This window comes from Bos taurus, chromosome 5 (genome assembly GCF_002263795.3).
Source record: "Bos taurus isolate L1 Dominette 01449 registration number 42190680 breed Hereford chromosome 5, ARS-UCD2.0, whole genome shotgun sequence".
NCBI classification, from domain to species: Eukaryota; Metazoa; Chordata; class Mammalia; order Artiodactyla; family Bovidae; genus Bos; species Bos taurus.
Genome location: NC_037332.1, coordinates 56,028,159 through 56,051,163, shown reverse-complemented (window position 1 = coordinate 56,051,163; position 23,005 = coordinate 56,028,159). Strand labels below are relative to the sequence as shown.

The following is a 23,005-nucleotide window of genomic DNA, read 5'->3' as shown; positions in this document are numbered from 1 at the left end:
GAGGGACTGGGCGCAGGAGGAGAAGAGGACGACAGAGGATGAGATGGCTAGATCGCATCACTGACTCGATGGACGTGAGTCTGAGTGAACTCCGGTAGTTGGTGATGGACAGGGAGGCCTGGTGTGCTGTGATTCATGGGGTCACAAAGAGTCGGACACGACTGAGCGACTGATTTGATCTGATCTGATCCCTAACTCATATAAATGATGGTCACCATCCACCATGGCATAGAATCCAGAAAACTAGGAATCATTCAAGAGCTTATCCCTCTCACTTACAACTATACTCACATATATATACAACATACACACTTCCAAGTCTAACAGATTCTACCTTTTAAACATCTCTTGAATCTGTACATCTCCATGCATTTGCAGGACCACATTAGAGCCTCACAATCTATTACCTGGATTATTTATTATATATTAGCCTCTAAATTGGACTCCCTGGTTCTAGTCTACTTTTCAATCCAGTTCCCACATTGCTACAAGCAATCTTTTAAAAATACAATCCTTCAGTAGTTTTCATACTGTAACACAAAATTCATTGCAGCCTATGAAATAAGGCCTTCAAGATTAGGCCCCTACCTACCTCTCTAGCCTTTTCTCTAAACAATCCCCATAAACATCCCATGTGAAGGTACATCCCTGTCCTTGAAGTTTCACAAAGGCAGTATGCTGTTCAGCTCTACACCTCCACCCTTTATGTAGGTAGTTCTTCCCCTAGAACTCTCTTCCTCATAAGTACCTGTCCACCTTGTTAACTCCTTCAGGTTAACTACCTATCACACCTTCAAGATTCCTAACTCCCTGACAGAAAGTCTTTACAGATCTTAATTGTGCTTCCCAAGCACTTTGTGCATTCCTCTAGCTCAGAGTTCATCAGGCTGCAGTATCCTGACTTCTCAGTCTATGCTCTTTGAAGGTAAGGACTACGTCTTGTTTTTTAATACCTCCAGCACCTAATCCTGTAGCTATTTATATGCTGGTTGAATTAATGAGTCCACTGAGACTAATTCAAATTTTACCTTCTCTGAAAAGTTGATTCTGAACCCGTCATTTAGAATTAAGCATTCTTTCTCCTTGCTCTCATATTACATTTTATTACCACCTTGTAACTGCTGTCTGAGGAGGCCTTACAAATAACTGTGAAAAGAAGAGAAGCAAAAAGCAAAGGAGAAAAGCAAAGATATACCCATTTGAATGCAGAGTTCCAAAGAAGAGCAAAGAGAGATAAGACAGCCTTCCTCAGTGATCAGTGCAAAGAAATAGAGGAAAATAATAGAATGGGAAAGACCAGAGATCTGTTCAAGAAAATTAGAGATACCAAGGGAACATTTCATGCAAAGGTGTGCACAATAAAGGACAGAAATGGTATGGACCTAACAGAAGCAGAAGATATTAAGAAGAGGTGGCAAGAATACACAGGAGAACTGTACAAAAAAGATCTTCATGACCCAGATAATCACAATGGTATGATCACTCACCTAGAACCAGACATCCTGGAATGTGAAGTCAAGTGGGCCTTAGGAAGCATCACTATGAACAAAGCTAGTGGAGGTGATGGAATACCAGTTGAGCTATTTCAAATCCTAAAAGATGCTACTGTTAAAGTGCTGCACTCAATATGCCAGCAAATTTGGAAAACTCAGCAGCGGCCACCAGACTGGAAAAGGTCAGTTTTCATTCCAATCCCAAAGAAAGGCAATGCCAAAGAATGCTCAAACTACCATACAATTACACTCATCTCACACGCTAGTAAAGTAATGCTCAAAATTCTCCAAGCCAGGTTTCAACAACATGTGAACTGTGAACTTCCAGATGTTCAAGCTGGTTTTAGAAAAGGCAGAGGAACCAGAGATCAAATCATCAATATCCTCTGGGTCATCAAAAAAGCAAGAGAATTCCAGAAAAACAATTATTTCTGCTTTACTGACTACGTCAAAGTCTTTGACTGTGTGGATCACAACAAACTGTGGAAAATTCTTCAAGAGATGGGAATACCAGACCACCTGACATGCTTCTTGAGAAACCTGTATACAGGTCAGGAAGCAACAGTTATAACTGGACATGGAACAACAGACTGGTTCCAAATAGGGAAAGGAGTACGTCAAGGCTGTATATTGTCACCCTGCTTCTTTAACTTATATGCAGAGTACATCATGAGAAATGCTGGACTGGAAGAAGCACAAGCTGGAATCAAGATTGCCGGGAGAAATATCAATAACCTCAGATATGCAGATGACACCACCCTTATGGCAGAAAGTGAAGAAGAACGAAAGAGCCTCTTGATGAACGTGAAAGAGAAGAGTGAAAAAGTTGGCTTAAAACTCAACATTCAGAAAACTAAGATCATGGCATCCGGTCCCATCACTTCATGGCAAATAGATGGGGAAACAGTGGAAACAGTGGCAGACTTTATTTTCTTGCACTCCAAAATCACTGCAGATGGTGACTGCAGCCATGAAATTAGGACGCTTGCTCCTTGGAAGAAAAGTCTGACCAATCTAAACAGCATATTCAAAAGCAGAGACATCACTTTGCCAACAAAGGTCCGTCTAGTCAAAGCTATGGTTTTTCCAGTAGTCATGTATGCATGTGAGAGTTGGACTATAAAGAAAGCTGAGCACCAAAGAACTGATGCTTTTGAACTGTGGTGTTGGAGAAGACTGTTGAGAGTCCCTTGGACTGCAAGGAGATCCAACCAGTCCATCCTAAAGGAGATCAGTCCTGAGTATTCTTTTGAAGGAACACTGGATGTTGCTCTGTAGCATGTGGATATTAAACACTGGATGTTGAAGCTGAAACTCCAATACTTTGGCCGCATGATGCGAAGAGCTGACTCATTTGAAAAGACCCTGATGCTGGGAAAGAGTGAGGACAGGAGGAGAAGGGGACGACAGAGGATGAGATGGTTGGATGGCATCACCAACTCAATGGACATGAGCTTGGGTAAACTCTGAGAGTTGGTGATGGACAGGGAGACCCAGCATGCTGCAGTCCATGGGGTTGCAAAGAGTCAGACACGACTGAGCAACTGAACTGAACTGTAACACTCATGACCTTGTAGTGTATTTACTTTTTTGTAATCTATAAAAATAAAACATGAAATAGGGACAATAGAGAATGATGATAATCCTTGACAATAAGGACGATGTCACATCTATCTTATTATCGTTAGTAGATAATCTATCACAGGTACCTATTAAACAGCTGAGTAAATGAATAAGTTGTTCTTTTCATAAATCTTCTTGACGTATTACTTTGGAAGCAGTTCTGTAAACCTCACTTAAAGATCACTCTTTCTATTGTAAAAATAGAGAAGAACCAGAAACTAAGAGAATACCTTCTACGAAAGAACTAACCTGGACAGAAAACATATGGGTAATGTTTATTCTAACAAAGACCAATAGTAAACTGAGTTCCTCTGATTTCTAAGCTAATACTGTACCTTAGAAATGTACTAGGCTCATGATACACCAAAGGAAATGCTGGGTTTGTAACATGAAACAGTAGCAAGTGAATGCTGGTAATTCTTAATTGAAAATCTATAACCAGGGTTCCCTGGTGGTCCGGTGGCTAAGAATCTGCCTTGCAATACAAGGGACATCAGTTTGATCCCTGGTCTGGTAAGATTCCACATGCCATAGAGCAACTAATGCCATGAGCCACAACGACTGAGCCTAAGCTCTAGAGCCCATGAGCCATAACTACTGAACCCACACGCTGCAACTACTGAAGTCCAAGTGACTAGAGCCTGTGCTCCGCAATAAGAGAAGCCACTGCAATAAGAAGCCCACATACCACAACTAGAGAAAGCCCATGTGCAGAAACAAAGACCCAGCACAGCCAAAAATAATTTTTTTTTTTAAGAAATAGACTTAGAAAATCGATAATCTTTTCAGAGGGCCTCAGGTGGCACTGTATGTGCACATGTATGTGTATAGCTAAATCTGTGTATTCTACTTTGGGAAATGAACAAAGCACAAGTCTATAATAAAGGACAAGATAGAACAGAAAGAACAGAAGAGACTCATGGCCTAAAACACATTATGGATCTGAATAGATTCTATAGCTGAATCCAGTCAGTCTACTAAATTGAAAAGACAGTTGCTATTTCCCAACCTCTAACAAACTAATAGGCAGAAAAACATTTATGAAAGCAATGTTAATTCCAAAGAGAAAAAGGAAGAAAAAGAAAAAAAAACAAAGCATGGAAATAAAGCACCATTTTATCTCTGCAAATATTAACTTCAATGCTGTTCTGTTATTTAATAGCACTAGAGAACGTCATTTAGAGACTAGTAATTTGATCATATTTAACATAGATTATCCTTCTATGAAGGCTTCCCTGGTAGCTCAATTGGTAAAGAATCTGCCTGCAGTGCAGAAGATCCTGGTTCGATTCCTGGGTCAGGAAGATCTCCTGGAGAAGGGATAGACTACCCATTCCAGTATTCTTGGGATTCCCTTGTGGCTCAGCTGGTAAAGAATCTGCCTGCAATGGAGGAGACATGGGTTCAATCCCTGGGTTGGGAAGATCCCCTGGAGAAGGGAAAGGCTACCCACTCCAGTATTCTGGCCTGAAGAATCCCATGGACTGCATAGTCCATGGGGTCGTAGAGTCAGACACGAGTGAGCGACTTTCACTTTCTGATTGTGGCCACCAAAGAGATGTAAATACATCCCAGGTACATGGAAAGTATGCTCATTAGTATCTGTAGATACCTCTTTGCCTCTCTTCTGTATCACCTACTAACTATAGGTGAAGTACAATATTGAAGCTAGCCTAAGAATTCATTAAGGGCAGCTTCAATCTCAAGTGTTTACATTTTAAATCAGTAGATGTATCAAGAAGTACTATCATACTTAACCTTAAGATACCTCCAAAAGTCAATTTTCCTGTATCCTAAAAGGCAACAGACCATCAACTCCATTTTACATATAAAGACACTGATTCAGCAGAGTTCATGAGGGTAAACACAGAAAAGCCTCGAAGAACCTCAAATAAGGTTAAAAATTCAAGTCTCAAGCACTGGCTCTGATTTTACTCCCTCACAAAGCCTACACAGAAACTAAACAGGTTTGATTCCTTTCAGTCATCCTATCTTAACAGTCAATTACACTTAATTTTTCAGCCATCATATTCATTTAGTTAAGAAGAAAGAAAAAATATGTTTGCATTACCATATAGGGAAAATACTCAAAGGGCAAACCCTCTTTGTCTTCCTGGTTTTTTACAGTTAAAAATATTGCTAGGATATGTGCTATAGCAAATGCAGCACAATACTAATTATTGGCTCTTAGAGGTGAGTTTGGAGAAGGCAATGGCACCCTACTCCAGTACTCTTGCCTGGAAAATCCCATGGATGGAGGAGCCTGGTAGGCTGCAATCCATGGGGTCACTAAGAGTCGGACACGACTGAGCGACTTCACCTTCACTTTTCACTGTCATGCATTGGAGAAGGAAATGGCAACCCACTCCACTGTTCTTGCCTGGAGAAACCCAGGGACAGCGCAGCCTGGTGGGCTGCCGTCTATGGGGTCGAGCAGAGTCAGGCACGACTGAAGCGACTTAGTAGTAGTAGTAGAGGTGAGTTAGGGACATTAACTGTAAAATTCTTTCAACTCTTCAGTATGCTTGAAAATTTTATGATAAATGTTGGGAGAGAAAGCTAATTATAATGTAAAAAGACATTCATAAAGAGATGTCTTATTTTACTCACTGGTCATATTGAGCCGGAGAGGGCAATGGCAACCCACTCCAGTACTCTTGCCTGGACAATCCCATGGACAGAGGAGTCTGGTGGGTTGCAGTCCATGGGGTTGCACAGAGTCAGACATGACTGAAGCGACTTAGCATCAGCAGCAGCAATATATGACCAAATTTATCTGTGAAAAAAGCGTGTGTGTGTGTGTGTGTCATGAATCTGAAAGAGGGTTCATTTGTTAGTAAAAATCCACTAATGCTGACTAGGTTTCACAGGACACAGTGATATATTAGACTGCTGCTGCTACTGCTGCTGCTGCTAAGGCGCTTCAGTCGTGTCCAACTGTGCGACCCCATAGACGGCAGCCCACCAGGCTCCTCTGTCCATGAGATTTTCCAGGCAAGAGTACTGGAGTGGGGTGCCACTGCCTTCTCCGATATATTAGACTAGTATGTGTTTATCCTGCCTATAGCCCGCTTTGTCTACATGCAATGAAGGAAACTCTTATCTAACGTGGAGTAGGGGATTGTTTTAACAATAGTAACTCATCTAATGCTTAAATATTAGGTTGGTACAGTAGTAATTGTGGTTTTGCACGGTTGAACTTTGCCGTTTGATATTGGAATACATTCTTAAATAAATGTGGTTATGTTATGCATTTCTTGCTTTATGTTTTTTTGCTAATGACTTATTACTTGCCATTTATTTTATACTTATTTTAGACTAAGCATATGTTAGACAAAAACAAATTTGAGTGATTTCCTTATTCGAGTTCAAAATGTTTTGGAAAGTAGCAGAGACAACTTGCAACATCAACAACGCGTTTGGCTCAGGAACTACTAATGAACACATAGTGCAGTGGTGGTTCAAGAAGTTTTGCAAAGGAGAAGAGAGCTTTGAAGATGAGGAGCACTGTGCCTGCCACTGGAAGTTGACAATGACCAACTGAGAGCAATCATCAAAGCTAATCCTCTTATAACTACACGAGAAGTTGCCAAAGAACTCAATGTCGACCATTCATTCAGCATTTGAAGCAAACTGGACAGGTAAAAAAGCTTGATAAGTGAGTGCCTCAAAAGCTGACTGAAAATCAAAAAAGCGTCCTTTTGAAGTGTCATCTTCTTGTAGTCTATGCAACAATGATGAACCATTTCTCGATCAAATTGTGACGGGCAACAAAAAGTGGACTGTATACAATGATCAGTGATGACCAGCTCAGTGGGAGGACCGAGAAGCTGCAAAGCACTTCCCAAAGCCAAACTTGCACCAAAAAAAGGTCTCGGTCACTGTTTGGGGGTCTGCTGCCAGTCTGATTCACGACTGCTTTCTGAATCCAGCAAAAACCATTACATCTGAAAAACATGCTCAGCAAATCAATGAGATGCACTGAAAAGCGCTAATGCCACCACCGCACCATGTGCTTCCACTGCAAGAGCACAGGTTCAATGCAACCTCTGGTTGGAGAACTAAGATCCCACGTGGCACAGCCAAAAAAACAAAAAACTGGCCAAATCACAATCGAGACAACAGACCTCTACAACATGTACCTCAAATTATCTAATTATTTTTCTTCTCTTCTCTTCTCCTTTACACCTAGTAAAGGAATAAGACAAAAATCACACGCTCTAGAGAGCTCTTTTGGCACTAGAGAAATGACGATTCTAGAAAATTTAACTTCACTGTGAGCAGGAAACTCAGAATGGAATGTACAGAGGGAAATATGGTAAACTAAAGACAAAGAGGAATCCAGATTTGTGAAAACTGGTTCAAAAAAGGCAGACAAAATGAGAAGTCTGGGATGCCCTCAAGGGTTCCAGAACATTACACCTAAGCCAAGGAGGGCATCTGTTGTTTTGGGGTGCAGAGGTGTCCTGTTGAAACAATGGTGTACCCAAGGGTGGCAAGGTGTTAGAACAGGGAAAGTAAAAGAACAAGTAATTCATCTGTAGCTGAAGCCTAACCCTGAAAGCAAAGGGAAAAGGAGCAAAATATAAGGTAGGTGAGATAAAACAAGCTAGATTTTAATGTGTGTGTATATGGACTTCCCTGGTAATCCAGTGGCTAAGACTCCACAATCCCAATTGTGTGTGTGTGTGTGTGTGTGTGTGTGTGTGTGAGGGTACCTAACTGCATGATTACTTAATATCAAAGAGTAACAATGACTAAAGTATGATATCCAGGTTTCCAGCTTACATAACTAGGTAGTATAATTCAAAGAAAAAAGAATTCATTTATGCTTTGGTCATATTGAGTCTGAGATGCTGTGTGGCAGTCATATGGAGATGTTCAAGAGATCACTGAATAAATAAGCCTAGTGCTCAGGTAAATGGAGAAGGAAATGGCAACCTCTTCCAGTGTTCTTGCCTGGAGAATCCCAGGGACGGGGGAGCCTGGCGGGCTGCCATCTATGGGGTCACACAGAGTCCGACACGACTGAAGCAACTTAGCAGCAGCAGCTCAGGTAAAAGATCAAAACTGGACACAGAGAATTACAAATTGCCAGCTTATAAAAGATGCCAAGTGAAGCTACCAGGGTGGATATGTAACAAACTATGTAGAACAATATTCTTCTAAATGTTATCCAAGACAGCTGACCAGAGACATCACAAATACCTGGAATGTTTGTTAATACACAAATTCCTGGGCTCCATCCCAAGCCTATTAAGTCAAAATCCCTGGGCATAAGCCCAGGAACCCATGTTTCACCCATTCACTAATTCATTCATTCCAAAAACGTGTGCTCAAAGACCATTCTAGGCATGAAGAATACAGCAACTATGAAATAAACAAGACCCCTGTACTTATAGGTTTGAGGTTTTGGCTATGGCCAGACTATAGACAAGAAAACAAACAAGATAACTAAGATAGTGGTAAGTGCTATGGAGCAAATAAAACAGAACTGTAATGAAAGAATAGTAAGAACAGGGAAATGAGGCACAAGGTAAGTCACAGCAGTTGGCAGTGGTGAGATCATGAAGGCTTCTGTAAGTCACATTCTTAAATTCTCCAAGAGATGCTATGCCATTAAGGTTTAAGAAACAGAGGTAAAGAGAGAGAATACAATAGTAACCTTAAGGAAAATACATATTTAAGGGATGAGGAGGGGACAAAGGGCCAGGAATGCAAGTGGAAAAGAAAGTAGTATCACTGAAACATTTTACGAAAGAGAAGGGTCAAAAGTGACAAATGCTCCAGTATGAAAAGAAATCCATTAAACTAACAAGGTCCACCATATTCTTCCCACTGATGTTGATGGCTGCTGGGAGCAGCTCCACCAATAGTTTAGAAACACTAAGTGACCGTTCGCCTTCTACACAGTCACAGCACACTGCTTCCTGCTAGTTAGCAGCTGGTTACTGTCCTAGATCTTTTTCCCTTTTCCCACAGAATCACAAAGGAGACAACATAATTTGTGAGCATAGGAATAAAACTATATTTCAAATATATCACTTATTAAGTATGAGCTGTCACTGCCTTGATTACTTCCCTCCTCGTTCTGTTAGAAAGCTTACAGAAGTCTGAGCCACTCTTCTCCAAGGCATAAAGAACACCCACAGTGTTGCCCACGTGTCAAAACCATGCAAAGTCTTAAAAACTGATAGAAGTCCTTGCAACTGGCACATGCAACAAAAACACTGCCCCCATAAAAACATGAACTGCATCCTTGGAAAATCTATCTTTTAATATGAATGTTGACCACTTTAAGGTTTGATGAGCTTTTAGGAAAAAGAAAATGCTTTGCAGATATGAAACATGGTTTTGATCATTATTAGTAATAAACACTGCAGCACAAATGTTGTTATCAACATGAAACACACAAAAAACATCACATAAGGTAGATAATGAATCAAGTGGCAAAGGAAACTACTTAATAATTAAGTTAAAAGTTTACCTCTATGCTGTACACTAGACGAGAATTATATAGAAAACTAGCAGTGGGAGCAAAATTACCTCCAAAATGGCCATCATCAAAAAATCTAAAAATAAACACACACACACACACACACACACAAATAAAATTTAAAAAAAAAAAGAAAGAAAGAAAGAAAAAAATCTACAAACAATAAATGCTAAAGATGGTGTGGAGAAAAGAAAACCCTCCTAAACTGTTGGTGGAAGTGTAAATTGGTACAGCCACAATGGAGAACAGTATGGAGGTTCCTCAAAAAGCTAAAAAGAGGGACTTTCCTGATGGTCCAGGTTAAGAATCTGCCTGCCAACGCAGGGGACATAGGTTTGATCCCTGGTCCAAGAAGGCCCTACGTGCCTCGGCAGAGTAGCGCGCCATAGCTACTGAGCCTGTGAGGTGCAGCTACTGAAGCCCACATGCCTAGAGCCTGTGCCCCACAACAAGAGGAGCCGCTGCAATGAGAAGCCCATGCATCACAACTAGAGAGCAGTTCCCATTCTCCCCAACTAGAGAAAGTCCACACACAGCAACAAAGACCTAGCACAACAATAAATAAATATTAAAAAAAACCCTAAAGACAGAAATAATACATGAACCAGCAATCCCACTACTATGCATATACCCTGAGAAAACCATAATAGCCATAATTCAAAAAGACACATGTACCCCAATGTTCACTGCAGCACTATTTATAATAGCCAGAGCACAGAAGCAACCTAAATATCCATTGACAGATGAATGGACAAAAATGTGGTACATATATACAATGAACTATTAGCCATAAAAAATAGTGAAACTAGGTCATTTGCAGTGATGTGGGTGGACCAAGAGTCTGTCATACAGAGTGAAGTAAGTTAGAAAAACAAGTATCGTATATTAATTCATATGTATGGAATCTAGAAAGATAAGCTTGTTTGCAAGGCAGGATTAAAGACAAAGATGTAGAGAACAGACTATGGACACATGGGGAAGGAGCTGAAGGTTAAGACAAACTGCAGTGTAGGACTGACATATATACACTGTACATAATGTATATAATGTACATATGTATATGTAATAATCTACATAATATATAATATATACACACACATTAATGTGTGTAAAATAGCTAGTGGGAAGTTGCAGTATAACAAGCAAGCTCAGCTTGGTCCTCTGTGACGATCTACAGCGGTGGAAGGAAGGAGTGGGATGGGAGAGAAAGAGGTTCAAGAGGGAGGGGATATATGTATACAAACAGCTAATTCACTTTGTTGTACAGCAGAAACTGACATAACATTGTAAAGCAATTATATTCCCCCACACACAGAAAAAGATACATACATCCCAACATTCACTGCAGCACTACTTATAATAGCCAGGACATGGAAGCAGCCTAAATGTCCATTAACAGAGGAATGGATAAAGAACATGTGAAATATATATACAGTGGAATATTATTCAGTCATGAAAAGGAACGAAACAGTGCATTTGCAGCAACATAGAAAGACTTAAGAGATCATCATGCTGAGTGGAGTTAAGTCAAACAGAAAAACAAATACCGTATATTAATGCTTTTATGTGGAATCTAGAAAAATGGTACAGATGAACTCATTTGCAAAGCAGAAATACAGATGTAGAGAAAAAAACTTACGGATATCAAAGGGGAAGGGGCTGGATGGGATGAATTGGGAGGTTGGGATTGACATATATATATATACTACTATATATAAAACAGAAAACTAATCAGAACCTACTGTATAGCACAGGGAACTCTATTCAGAGCTCTGTGGTGACCTAAACAGGAAGGAAATCTAAAAAGGGTGGGATATACATATAAATATGTATGTGTGTGTGTGTGTGTGTGTGTGTGTGTGTGTGTGTGTGTGTGTAACTGATTAACTTCACTATACAGGAGAAACACAACATTGCAAAACAAATATACTCCAATAAAAATTAACTTAAAAATATTACCTCCAGGGCTTCCCTGGTGGCTCAGTGTTAGAATCCACCTGCCAAGGGGAGACATGGTTTGATCCCTGGTACAGGAAGATCCCACATGCTGCAGAGCAACTAAGCCCAGGAACCACAACTACTGAAGTCCGCATGCCCTAGAGACCGAGAAGTCATTGAAATGAGAAGCTTCCGCACCACAACAAAGAGTAGGCCCCACTGGCTGTAACTAGAGAAAAGCCCACACAGCAACGAAGACCCAGCACAGCCAAAAACAGATATATAAATATTATCAAAAAACATTACCTCCAAAAGATCAAGTGAGAACTTGACTGGTCTGCAAGTCAGTTTTTTCCTTCTTTTCCCACTGCCTCACAGATGCACAATCAAAAATACCAATTAGAAATAAACTAAGTTATTTTATTAAAGTTTTTGCACAGCAAAGGAAATCATAAACAAAATGGCAACCCTCAGAATGGAAGAAAGTATTTGCAAATGAAGCAACAGACAAGGGATTAAGCTCCAAATATATATAAGCAGCTCATGAAGCCCAATTAAAAAAAAAAATCAATCAAAAAATGGGTGGAAGATCTAAACAGATATTTCTCCAAATAAGACATACAGAGGGCCAGTAAGCACATGAAAACATCCTCAATATCCTCAACATTTGCCTTACTACAGAAAGGCAATCAAAACTACAACGACGTATCACCTCACACTGGTCAAAAGGCCATCATCAAAAAACCTACAAATAATAAACGCTAGAGAGGGTATGGAGAAAAGAAAACCCTCCCACACTGTTGGCGGGAATGTAAAATGGTACAGCCACTATGGTGAACAGTATTGTTTGTTGTTTAGTCACTAAGTCATGTCCAACTCTGCAACTCCATGAGCTGTAGCGTGCCAGGTTCCTCTGTCCATGGGATTTCCCAGGAAAGAATACTCAAGTCAGTTGCCATTTCCTTCTCCAGGGCATCTTCCCCACCCAGGGATCAAACCTGCATCTCCTGCACTGGCGGGCCAATTCTTTACCACTGAGCCCTGGAGGCGGATTCTTCTCCAGGGAAGCCCCACGAACAGTATGTAGGTTCCTTAAAAAAGTAAAAACAGAACTACCACATGACCCAGCAGTCCTACTCCTAGGTATAAACCCGGAGAACACCATAATTCAAAAAGATACCTGCATCCCAATGTTCAGTGCAGCACTATTTACAATAGCCAGGACATGGAAGCAACCTAAATGTCCATAAACAGAGGAATAAAGAAGACATGACACATATACATATACATATACATATACATATACATATACATATATGAGTGAGTGAGTGAAGTCACTCGGTCGTGTCCAACTCTGCAACCCCATGGACTGCAGCCTAACCAGGTTCCTCCATCCATGGGATTTTCCAGGCAAGAATACTAGACTGGGTTGCCATTTGCTTCTCCAGGTGATGTTCCGGACCCAGGGATTGAACCCAGGTCTCCCGCATTGTAGGCAGACGCTTTACCGTCTGAGCCACCAGGGAAGATCCATTATATAGTGGAATATTATTCAGCCTTAAAAAGGAACGAAATAGTAGCATTTGCAGCAACAAGGACAGAGCTAGAGATTACCACACTGAATTAACTAAGTCAGATAAAGACAAATATTATATGATATTGCTTATATGTAGAATTTTTTTTTAATGATACAAATGAACTTATTTACAAAACAAAGTCATGAACATAGAAAACAAACTTATAGTTACCAAAGGGGTAGGGGGTGAGGAATAATCAGGAAACTGGGATTGACATATTCACATAACTACATATAAAACAAATAACTAATAAGAATCTGGGCCTCCCAGGTGGCTCATTAGTAAAAGAATCCGCCTGCTAATGCAGGAGACACAGGTTAGATCCCTGGGTGGTAAAGATGCCCTGGAGAAGGAAATATCAACCTACTCCAGTATTCTTGCCTGGGAAATTCCAAGGACAAAAGGGCCTGGCAGGCTACAGTCCATCGGTCACCGAAGAGTTGGACATGACTTAGCAACTACACAACAACACAACAGTAGCACAAGGAATCAATATTCTGAAATTTGGGTTTCAGAGTATTTCAGGGGTGGGATGAACTGGGAGATTGGGATCGGCATATATACACTATTGATACTCTGTAAAAAATAGACAACTAATGAGAAACTACTATATAGCACAGGGAACTCTACTCAATGCTCTGTGGTGACCTAAATGGGAAGGAAATCCAAAAAAGAGGAGATATATGTGTATGTATAGCTGATTCAGGCTTCCCAGGCAGCACTAGTGGTAAATAGTGGTAACTAGCAGCAGCAGCAGCAGCAGCAGGAGATACAAGAAACACAGTTTCGATCCCTGGGATGAAGAGCCCCTGGAGGAGGACATGGCAACCCACTCCATAATTCTTACCTGGAGAGTCCCATGGACAGAGAAACCTGACAGGCTGTAACAGTCCATAGAGTCACAAAAAGTCCGACACGACTGAAGTGACTTGACACACATGCATACATAGCTGATTCACTTTGCTATACAGCTAACACAACATTGTAAAGCAACTATACTCTAATAAAAATTAATTAAAGGCATCCCTAGTGGCTCAGTGATAAAAAATCTACCTGTCAATGCAGGGGACACGGGTTCGATCCCTGATCAGGGACGATCCCACATGCCTGCCACAGAGGAACTAAGCCCATGTGCCACAATTATTGAGCCTATCCTCCAGAGCACAGACTCAAAAACAAAATCTATTGAGCCATGTGCCACAACTATTGAAGCCCGCCCATCCACCCTAGAGCCCCCGCTCCGCAGCAAGAGAAGCCACTGCAATGAGAAGTGTGAGCACCACAACTAGAGAGTAGCCCCCATTTGCTGCAACCAGAGAAAAGCCTGCACAGCAATGAAGATCCAGCACAGGCAAAAATAAATAAGTAATTTTTAATTAATTAATAACTCTGTAATGAGCTATATGGGGAAAATTTTTAAAAAGTGGATATATGTATAACTGGTTCACTCTGCTGTATAGCAGAAACACAACAATGTAAATCAACTATACTCCAATAAAAATTAATTAAAAAAGAAAAAAGAAATTGAACTGTTTCTTTTTTAACTTACAGAGCTTTATTTTTTTATTTTTTTGGCCACACCATGAGGCTTGTGGGATCTTAGTTCCTCCACCAGGGATTGAATGCAGGCCCTCAGCAGCGAAAGCACAGAGTCCTAACGGCTGGACTGATTATTTTAAACCCTGCTGATTACCTCATTTATCTTTACACTTCTAGCTAGCTCTACAGGATAAGGACTCAAGCTGAGATATTTTGGGACCTCAAAGTAATTGTATGGGTATAAAACTACAGTTTTTACTTGCCTGCAAAAGAGTCTTAGTCTTCAATGAAAAACAAACACAGCTGCAGACCACCACTAACACCTTTAGTGCATTGGTCTAGGTCAGGGAAGAGACCGTACAAGAACACTTAACAACTGGCTTCATTTTGTTCCCCCAAGAAAATACCCAGAAAGGTCTAAAAATTATCTCCTAGCTGTTAAAGAGACTGAAAAGATTTTTTTTTTCCCCTTGTGGTATACAAATTAAGGAGGGATAGAATAAAATGTTTTTTTTTAATTACCAGAAGTGTTTTGACTACTGGAGACATGACTGCCTGAGCTTTGGGGTGTTTTGTTTTTTTTTTACCTTTTCTCCTTATCCTCTCTCATCTCCAGCCTGGGGTTCCCAATTTAATTAGTTCTTTTTTAAAACATTCCAGGAAACTTACTGTCAAAACTAGAAAGCTGACAGGACTTCTGTGATGATCCAATGGTTAAGAATCTGCCTAGCAATGCAGGGGATGTAAGTTTTGATCCCTGATCAGGGGCACAAAGATCCCAGATGCTGGAGCAACTAAGCCTGCTCACCGCAACTGGTGTCTGGGTGCCACACTGAAAAATCCCGCATGATGCATCTAAGACCCGATGAGCCCAAATTAACGAATTAATTAATTTAAACAAAAACTAGAAAGCAGAAACGGTTTTCCCAATATAGAATCAAACAACTGGATTGAACAACTCACAAGAGATCTTGCAGAAAAGCAAAAAGTGCCTGGATTTACAAAACATCCCAGAACCTTTCCTTTCATACAGCCCAAGTAAAAATAATGGAAGCACTGTAGATTCATGTAATTAGGGCTTTCAACACCCATTTTTTTAAGAGTTGGAGAAAACAGACACATGCTAAGGAAATCTAAGGGAACTCAAGAAGGAATTAAAACAGATCTAGGTTAAGAAATCTTTCCTATCTATATCTGTTTTCAGAAATAAACTCAAATTTAAGAACGAACAGACAGAATAACTTTATCAGAGAGATGGAACAACTGCTACTTTACCAAAGTGGCAACCACAGTAAGAACAAAAGGTAACCAGAAAAGACAATGAAGTGGAATGTTTTCTACAGAGGGTGAGACGATACAGCAGGAGGAAAATACTAAAGCCACTGTGTATGAAGACGGTCTCTAAAATTAGACCCACCAACTGTATTCATGCACACATATTCAAGCCATGAGTCCAGTTATTTTTCCTACTTGTAAGTTGGCAGCACCTTTCACAGAGGGACATTTAGAGTCCTTTATCCCATCTCACTAGTAGACACAGGGGAAAAAATAAAAACAACACCCGTCTGCACACACACAGAATTTCACAAAATTCTCTCCTCTGTACTTCCTGGAGCCATGTAATGAAAACGCAGCACTTTTATCCCTTCCTCAAAACTTGCTTTCTCCTAAAAGCTTTCCTCGAGTTCATGAAGAGACCTGGCACAGGAACAAGCAATGCCTCGTTCAGAAACCGTTACCTATACTGAAACATCAGTACTCAGTACAGTATTTATCTCTTAAGAGGTGAGAATGTAAGATGTTTGAGTATCTCTAGGTACTGAGACAGACTTCCTAGAAACTTTGTCAAAGGATTTTAAAAGGAGCAAATGTGGTAGAAGCCTTTATCAATGTGCCAAAATTTTACCAGAAAGTATTCACAAAACGAGAATATACCTCTCTACGTTAATAACAACAGTATCAGACCCAATCCAATATACACATGATCCCCAATTCTCCCATACTCCCACCCCCAACTCAAACCATTCTCTCATAGGATTGGAAGCTTTCAACGTCCTGATTAAAATTTAAACAAAAATAGCTTTGCAACCAGCATTCTTACAAAGTGTTAAAAGCACTATCTCACCCCTTTCACCTTCCTACGCTGAAAAACAGTGGCCAGGGCTGCCCCCAGAGAGAAATCTCATCCAGGCCACTTTAGCCAGAGGTCAATGAAGATAACAAATGCACCAATCAAGAAATAAGAAAGGAAAAAATAAACGACAGAAAATCCACAGAACTCAGGGGGCCTGCTCCTTTATCCTCAGACTTAATTTAGTTGCTAAAAATGACCCCAAAAATGGGTTTGTGGAAAGAAGGATCACACGTTCCCCACAATCAAACACGCCACCATTGTTAGAGAAGGGTTTTCTTACAAGTTTTCAAGCTCAACTGTCTCCACATTAATAGGAGGGGGGAAAAAATCTAACCCATACAGCCCAGACTATAAATATTAACATTTTCAGTCTACTGAAAAATTCAAAGTGGAACCAGCCTACTTAGTTCTGAGGCCAAAGAGGTAAGGATGGTGATATCTGTCTCTTCGAGGATGTGAACCAACCTCCAGGAAGAGCCTGAAACAGTAAAAATTCTGACCACATGAGATCTGAGATAATCTTCCTCTAAGACACCACGCTCCATTCTCTCTGCTTTCAAAGTGCTTTCACTCAAAGACCTGAAAACACAAGACTTCTGTCAAAACAGAAACGTGGCAAGAACTGACAGAAAAAAAAATCTCAAGTTCTTCCAATAAATAGCTTATAAAAGCCTAGTGGAAATTCATGTCTCTCATTTATGACAATGAGAGAGTTCAAGAATAAAACTTCTTTATGTAGTTAGTCAATAAATTTGTTGAGCACCTGCTGCATGTCAAGGGCTATGCTAAGAGCCGAGGATACAGCAACTGATGAAGATTATCTAAACCTCATGCAGCTTATTTTCTAAAGGGTGAGACTAAACATATATAGTACGTTATCTGTTGATGAGTAAGGAGGAAATTAAAGCCAAGTGGGATAGAAAGTTATGTAACTGTATGTGGAGGAAGGGCTTTGCAACTTCAATAGTCTAGGAAATGTCACTGTTAGTGACTTTTGAGCAAAGACCTAAAGGAGGTGAGGATACAGGGTTATGCAGCTTTATAGAAAAAGGTGATCCAGGAAGGCTCACCAGCACAGCTGCTGAGGCAGATGTGCCTAAAGTGCTCAAGCAACAGTGAGGAGACCAGTGTGTTTGCTGCTGGGCAGAAGAAGGGGGCAGCAGGTAAGGCTGCTACAGATCTTGGACTTTAAAGACGACTGTAAGGTCTCTGGGTTTTATTCTGATACAGGAAGGAAGCCATCTCTTCAGCCTCCTTTCGATTAAAAAAAATCAGGCATCCTATTCTTACATGCGCAAATTTTTAAAATTTTGTTTTAAAACTGAAGATCTACAGTATAAATCATATAGTGGACACTAAACTGGAATTTAAACACTGAAAAATAACACTGTAAAATATTATTAACTGTTAGTGAAAATTAGTAATACAACTTTTGCTGAGCGTTCATCAGACCCTCAAGAAAGGTTCTCCGTTCTCTCAGCCCTGTGGAGAAATGCGAAGAGAAGGAAAAATACAACTAAAAGTGAACTGAATTGACTACCACTTTCTACCACTATTTAAGCCATTTTAGTCTTGATGCCCCAGACTCCTCGGGGCGGGGAGATAAGAGGAATAAAACGAGGCGGGGGGCAGGGGGGAAGCATTAAGAAGAAAGAGGAGCACAAGCAGCTGATTCAAATGTCAATCTGACTATCCAAAAATACAATTTAAAAAATAGGCTAGGTATTTGTGCAAGTTCTTAGGTGGAACCTGTCACCTCCCTCCACCAGTCACCATGCTGCCTACCAACAACACAGGGCTCAAGCTTCTCAATGTTAATTAAGTCTATTTGGAAAAAAACACATAAAAGGACATCCATCCAACTGAGAGCTGAATTTAAATTTTTCCACACCAGTCTCTGGTTTAATGAACCTCTGGGACTGTTATTCGGTCATTTTTCATCATTATCCAAGAACAATTCATTTTGAATGAATAAATACTCTGTGGAGCTACTAGGCTAATGGTCACAAATGTTGCAATTTGGGGCTCCAGAGGTAATCAAAACCAAGAAGAGTTTTCAAAGCCTCAAGAGTTAGCTGCAACCGAAGCGTAGGCCCAACTTTTAAGCTTCAGAAACATCTCCTTGTATGTTCCAACTCAAATCTCTGTCCGTCTAATACACTCGGGCACCACCAAGATCTGAAACACTCCAACACCTTTCCCTCCCATTTTTCCAAGGCTCGAAGAAAAACGGAGATCCAAGAAACACATGAGACTAGTCACCCTGGCGCACAAGGGCACAAGTTTTTAGATCCCACCGCACAGGCCACAGGTGGCCCCAGTCCCCCCACCCCCCGCCCCGCGCCCCTCGCTTCTCGCCTGCGCTCCCGGTACACACCCGGGGCGTCTCTGGCCTCCGAGCCGTCCTTCACCGGAGGCTCGGGTCGACCCACCGCCCGCGGGTCTGGGCAGCGCCAGCGCGGGGAACCCAGGCCAGGGGGCCTCCGCCCACCCACTCACCCACCCGCCCGCGCGGCCGCCACGCCCCCTCCCCACGGGCCGCCCGCGTCGCCCGCCCCCTCGGCCCGGAGGTGGCCTCACCTCACGCGGGCCGTAGCGGGGAGGGCGCCAGCGTCTCCGCCCGCCGCCCGGGCCCACGGCCGCACGGCTGCGGCTCGGCCCCGACGGCCGGCGGCGGCGCGCTTCTGGGGGCGGGCTCTTCTCAGCGGGGGTTTCCCCAGGGCCCAGGGCGGGGGAACAGGGGGGACTGGGGCGGGGGAGGGGAAAGGGGCTTGGGAAGGAAGGGGGAGAGGGGGAGAAAAGGGGGAAACCAAACCCGGAAAGGGAGAAAAGGGGGGAGGGGGAAAATCAGAAGGGGAAGAAAGGCCCAGAGTCCGCCCCCCGCTGCGGCCTGCGCCCTACGTCACCACGGCCGGCGTAGTCGTCACCGCGTCCTGCGCCCGGCGCTTCTGTGCTTCCTGTGTGCCTGTCTCCACGCCTGCAGACCCCCCCTGCGTGTTCTCCCACCTACCCCGTGCGCTCACTCACGCTCTCAACTCTGTCGCTTCCGCTGCGTTACCTCTGTCTTCAGCCGCCAATCCAGATCCACTGCGCCCCTTAGTTCACGTGAAACAGATCAAGCCGGTCAGAGTCACCCTTGCTTTAAACATGATACTAATAACTGAAATTTAAGTTTACGGAGTACTTTCAAAATAGCCTTTCACCTAGGATTGTAACTCCTGCTCCCAAAACAGCATATATGAAGTAGATACTTGTAAATGAATAAAGATCATGTAGTAAGTAAATGCCCAGTTTTTCTTTGATGTAAAAGTTTAACTCGACATAAAGTAGGTTTCAAATGGGTATATCTTTCCTTTGCTCCTTTGCCTTTCACTTCTCTTCTTTGCCTTCACTTCTCACCAGGGCTTCCCTGGTGGCTCAGATGATAAAGTGTCTGCCCGCAATGGGGGAGCGAGTTCGATTCCTGGGTTGGGAAGATCCCCTGGAGAAGGAAATGGCAGTCCACTCCAGCACTCTTGCCTGGAAAATCCCATGGACGGAAGAGCCTGATAGGCCGCAATCCATGGGGTCGCAAAGACTCGGACACGACTGAGTGACTTCACTTCTCTTCTTTTCATAGCTGTTTGTAAGGCCTCAGACAACCATTCCAAAGAATAGGAAGGAGAGATAAGAAAGCCTTCCTCAGAAATCAGTGCAAAGAAATAGAGGAAAACAATGGAATGGGAAAGTCTAGAGATCTCTTCAAGAAAATTAGAGATAACAAGGGAACATTTCATGCAAAGATGGACACAATAAAGGACAGAAATGGTATGGACCTAACAGAAGCAGAAGATATTAAGAAGAGGTGGCAAGAATACACAGAAGAACCGTACAAAAAAGATCTTCACGACCCAGATAATCACGATGGTGTGATCACCATCCTGGAGCCAGACATCCTGGAATGTGAAGTCAAGTGGGCCTTAGGAAGCATCACTAGTGAACAAAGCTAGTGGAGGTGATGGAATTCAAATTCAGCTATTTCAAATCCTAAAAAATGATGCTGCTGTGAAAGTGCTGCACTCAATATACCAGCAAATTTGGAAAACTCAGCAGTGGCCACAGGACTGGAAAAGGTCAGTTTTCATTCCAGTCCCAAAGAAAGGCAATGCCAAAGAATGCTCAAACTACCACACAGTTGCAATCATCTCACATGCTAGTCAGATCAGATCAGATCAGATCAGTCGCTCAGTCGTGTCTGACTCTTTGCAACCCCATGAATCGGCAGCACACCAGGCCTCCCTGTCCATCACAAACTACCGGAGTTCACTGAGACTCACCTCCATCAAGTCAGTGATGCCATCCAGCCATCTCATCCTCTGTCGTCCTCTTCTCCTCCTGCCCCCAATCCCTCCCAGCATCAGAGTCTTTTCCAATGAGTCAACTCTTCGCGTGAGGTGGCCAAAGTACTGGAGTTTCAGCTTTAGCATCATTCCTTCCAAAGAAATCCCAGGGCTGATCGCCTTCAGAATGGACTGGTTGGATCTCCTTGCAGTCCAAGGGACTCTCAAAAGTCTTCTCCAACACCACAGTTTAAAAGCATCAATTCTTCGGCACTCAGCCTTCTTAACAGTCCAACTCTCACATCCATACATGACCACAGGAAAAACCATAGCCTTGACTAGATGAACCTTTGTTGGCAAAGTAATGTCTCTGCTTTTGAATATGCTATCTAGGTTGGTCATAACTTTCCTTCCAAGAGGTAAGCATCTTTTAATTTCATGGCTGCACTCACCATCTGCAGTGATTTTGGAGCCCAGAAAAATAAAGTCTGACACTATTTCCACTGTTTCCCCATCTATTTCCCATGAAGTGGTGGGACCAGATGCCATGATCTTCGTTTTCTGAATGTTGAGCTTTAAGCCCACTTTTTCACTCTCCATTTTCATTTTCATCGAGAGGCTTTTGAGTTCCTCTTCACTTTCTGCCATAAGGGTGGTGTCATCTGCATATCTGAGGTTATTGATATTTCTCCCGGCAATCTTGATTCCAGCTTGTGTTTCTTCCAGTCCAGCGTTTCTCATGATGTACTCTGCATATAAGTTAAATAAACAAGGTGACAATAAGCCTTGATGAACTCCTTTTCCTATTTGAAACCAGTCTGTTGTTCCATGTCCAGTTCAAAATTCTCCAAGCCAGTCTTCAACAGTACGTGAACCATGAACTTCCAGATGTTCAAGCTGGATTTAGAAAAGGCCGAGGAACCAGAGATCAAATTGCCAACATCCATTGGATCATTGAAAAAGCAAGAGAGTTCCAGAAAAACATCTACTTCTGTTTTATTGACTATGCCAAAGCCTTTGACTATGTGGACCACAACAAACTCTGGAAAATTCTTCAAGAGATGGGAATACCAGACCATCTGACCTGCCTCTTGAGAAATCTGTATGCAGGTCAGGAAGCAACAGTTAGAACTGGACATGGAACAACAGACTGGTTCCAAATAGGAAAAGGAGTACCTCAAGGCTGTATATTGTCACCCTGCTTATTTAACTTATATGCAGAGTACATCAAGTGAAATGCCAGGCTGGATAGCTGGAAACAAGATTGCTGGAAGAAATATCAATCACCTCAGATATGCAGATGACACCACCCTTATGGCAGAAAGTGAAGAACTAAAGAGCCTCTTGAAGAAAATGAAAGAGGAGAGTGAAAAAGCTGGCTTAAACCTCAACATTCAGAAAACTAAGATTATGGCATCTGGTCCCATCACTTCCTAGCAAATAGATGGGAAAACAGTGGAAACAGTGGCAGACTTTATTTTGGGGGGCTTCAAAATCAATGCAGATGATGACTGCAGCCATGAAATTAAAAGATGTCTGCTCCTTTGAAGAAAAGCTATGACCAACCTAGACAGCATATTAAAAAGCAGAGACATTACTTTGCCAACAAAGGTCTAGTCAAAGCTATGGTTTTTCCAGTAGTTATGTATGGATGTGAGAGTTGGACTATAAAGAAAGCTGAGCACCAAAGAATTGATGCTTTTCAACTGTGGTGTTGGAGAAGACTCTTGAGAGTCCCTTGGACTGCAAGGAGGTCCAACTAGTCCATCCTAAAGGAAATCAGTCCTGAATATTCATTGGAAGGACTGATGCTGAAACTCCAATATTTTGGCCACCTGAGGGGAAGAACTGACTCATCGGAAAAGACCCTGATGCTGGGAAAAATT

At 42.0% G+C, this 23,005-nt stretch overlaps 1 protein-coding gene across 32 annotated transcripts in view; it reads right to left on the bottom strand.

Moving 5' to 3' along the window:
- R3HDM2 (R3H domain containing 2) overlaps positions 1-19,704 on the bottom strand; it is a 160,066-nt gene extending 140,362 nt beyond the window's left edge. For all 32 annotated transcript variants that reach the window (XM_059886670.1, XM_059886677.1, XM_059886678.1 and 29 more), the window contains exon 1: positions 19,381-19,704. The gene's annotated coding sequence lies outside the window, so the exon portion shown is untranslated. The remainder of the gene's footprint in view (positions 1-19,380) is intronic.
- Positions 19,705-23,005: the final 3,301 nt, after the last annotated feature.